Source organism: Centruroides sculpturatus, unplaced genomic scaffold, assembly GCF_000671375.1.
Source record: "Centruroides sculpturatus isolate CEXI.00-Female unplaced genomic scaffold, Cexi_2.0 scaffold100, whole genome shotgun sequence".
In the NCBI taxonomy this organism is placed as follows: domain Eukaryota; kingdom Metazoa; phylum Arthropoda; class Arachnida; order Scorpiones; family Buthidae; genus Centruroides; species Centruroides sculpturatus.
The window spans coordinates 844,621-847,694 of record NW_019384300.1 but is presented as its reverse complement, the minus strand read 5'-3'; positions in this window follow the sequence as shown (position 1 = coordinate 847,694).

Genomic DNA, 3,074 nt, shown 5'->3' with positions numbered 1-3,074 from the left:
TTGGCTACGGAAGGTTCGTAAATGAGTCTTAAATACATAACTCACTCATTTGTACGTTATTTATAATTAATTATGATTAATAATTAATTAAGTTTAATAAATCACATAATTAATTGAAATTCCATTTAAAAAAACCTTATTTAAATTACAAAACAAGAGGTAACGAGCAATCGATTCTGATGTTAGCACTGAAAAGAAGTTAAAAAAAAGCTACTTAATTAATTATAATTAATGTTAATGATATTAAAGGTTATGAATCATAGGTATGTCCCATATAATCTGTTTTATGGACAAGCTTGACAGCTTTCAATGAAATTAAATATCCTAGCTAATCATAAGTTTTAATATCTATAAAACCCCGAAATATTTTTATAACGTAATAAATAATATAATAATTAATCTATAAAGTTTATATGTTCTTACAGTGTTCTTGTGAATGAGCTATAGTAAACATCATTTCGTTATCCTTGATCTTCTCGTAAATTAGAAAAAACAGATGATTTTAATTATATGAATTTATCTTTAGATCCATCAGAGATGCTCCATCTTTAGATATGTCAAAGATGCCCCACTTAAATGCGTTGTAATATGCCCCACTCCTAAATGAATCAGGCAATTCCAATATAATGACGAGATATTTTAATAAATAAATTCATATTCTTCATGATGATGATGATGATGATGATGTATACCTTAAAATGAGTTTCTATATTAAATTTTTCATTAAAATTTTGGCCCATTTTACCTCTAAACCTCACAAAAAACGAAGCATAGTTCCTAATTACATACACTAACTAATAGGTAGCAAATTAATGAATTTAAATCCCTTAAAATGAATTAAATTAAAAGAATAATGCTAAAAATAAATAATTAAAAGTTTAATCTCGTGTTTAATCCCCGAATAATATCTTAATGAATTCGTTTTCTTTTTTTTTTCTTCTTCTTCTTCATCCTTTACTCCTGGATTAAAAACATTTCCTACCTCACAAGAGAGTCGGTTTTCCAAGCGCAGTTAACATTCCCTATCTTAATTTAAAATTAAAGATGTTTTATAGGATAAAGACAAAAGATAGAACAGAGCAATGACGTTACTTGAAGAAAGTATAAACTTTAGCAACGTTAAAACCGGGTAACTTTATCCATAGGATTAACGCGATGTTCCAATTTTTATAGCTCTCCGGATAAAAGTTGAAGGTATTTTTTGTAGTTCTAAAGATAAGATTTTTCTCCTCTTTTCTTTAAAGGAATCTCTTCTATACAACTCTTACAAACATACACATCACGGATTTTCTAAGGCGAAATAAATTGAGGTGCTGTAAAACTCGAATCAAAATCTTCAAATAAATTAGGAAAGAAGGTAGGAAGAAATGTTATTTTTTTCTTTAAATTTAATTTTATTATTATTTTTTTAAAAAATACAAAAATTCTGTAAACTTTTCACTAATATAAAAAGTAAAATTCCATATAGAAAACTTTATCTAAACGCCTGTAAAGTCGTCTTTTCCGCTTAACAATTCTAGTTACATGCTAAATTATTTTAATTTCTTAAAGATTAACGTCATTTTTATCTTAATTAATGGCTGGAATTATTAATTTGGCACCTGTTTACCTAAAATTAATATTTAATTTATTAAATATATTCAAAAATTTAATATAAATGTATATATGTAGGTACATAAACACCTTTTCTAGATACAGCTGCCATCTTTTGCTTGTAAATTAAACTAGAATGCTTTAAAAAGAAGGTGACGAATATTGTTAAAATTTAATCTTTTATCAATGAAAGGGGAGAGAGAAAGAGAGAGAGAATCTCGTGTTTGTGTGAGTTGATAAAGATTCAAGTCGTCATCTCTGCTGATTCTCGAGGGCATTGTTCTTTGAAAAATTTACTGAAAAGCTTTACCACAGAACAATAGAGCTGTTATCATAGCGATAAACTTGCCCTACCCTTTTTACACCCCTTTTTTTTTATTTATTTATTTTTTCTTTCTCTCCTCCTATCTATACATAGAATACTAATATTAAAGCTGATCTTAGGGTAGGGAAGCTCAAGATCAGATACAACTCTACTATGATATAACTCGAGCATTGTCTGATAGAAAGTTTTAAGTTGATTTATCTGTTCATGTAAATGTAGTTAAAGATAAAGCTTTGTGTGCGGTACCTGGAGGCATTAGATTATACACTTTTAAACATTTTATATAACTTTAAAGCATCTCTCTCTGTTGATAAAGTTTGAAGTTGTTACACGCATTTTTCTATTGAAATTTTGAATGTTTTGACCTGTCTGAATGCTTAAAAATCCTTTGAGAAAGGTAAAAAAAAAACTTAATAATTCTATTCTTTTATAAAAATATTTTAAAAGGAAGCCCTTAAGGTGTGTTTACATTTTGATATAATTGCAGTTAATTAGGCTGCTTCTAGACAAACAAGCAGATTTTTTTATTATCTTAAGTAAGAAGAAAGAAAGAAGATAAATAAAGCAAAATATCTTTGCAAAACTTTAAAGAAATTAAAATTTAATATAAGAAATTATCTCTTTACATTCTTTAGGGATGATAGAGAAATATTAAAGTAAGGAAGAGCAGAAATTCCCTCCAAATTCTCTTCACAATTATAATTAAAATATTAATTTTATTAAAGGATATTAGAGAAATTAAAGCAAGAATTAACACAATAACTTCGTACAAATTCCCTAAATTTTAGGGGAAATAAGTTATTTAGGGACTTAATATATAATTGAAGAAATTTCCCTAAAACTTAGTTTAATTTCCTTGGAATTTCTTAAAGAAATTAGAGGATAAAGAAATTAAAATTTTCAGATAGAATTTTTTTTTTAAGATTTCCAGAGGAAGACTCAAGAATTATAATTCAAAATACAGAAAAATTTCCTGATTTTTCCCTAAAGAATTTAAAATAAAGTTAGAAAAACACTGTTTAATTTCTTAAAGCGAGTTTAAGAATATTAAAATTAAGGATAAATGCATGAAGATTTCTTTCCTGAAAGGAAAATATATATGTATCTTATGGTTCCTAAAAAACAATAAATCTTATTTTTATCGAATCATATCAGA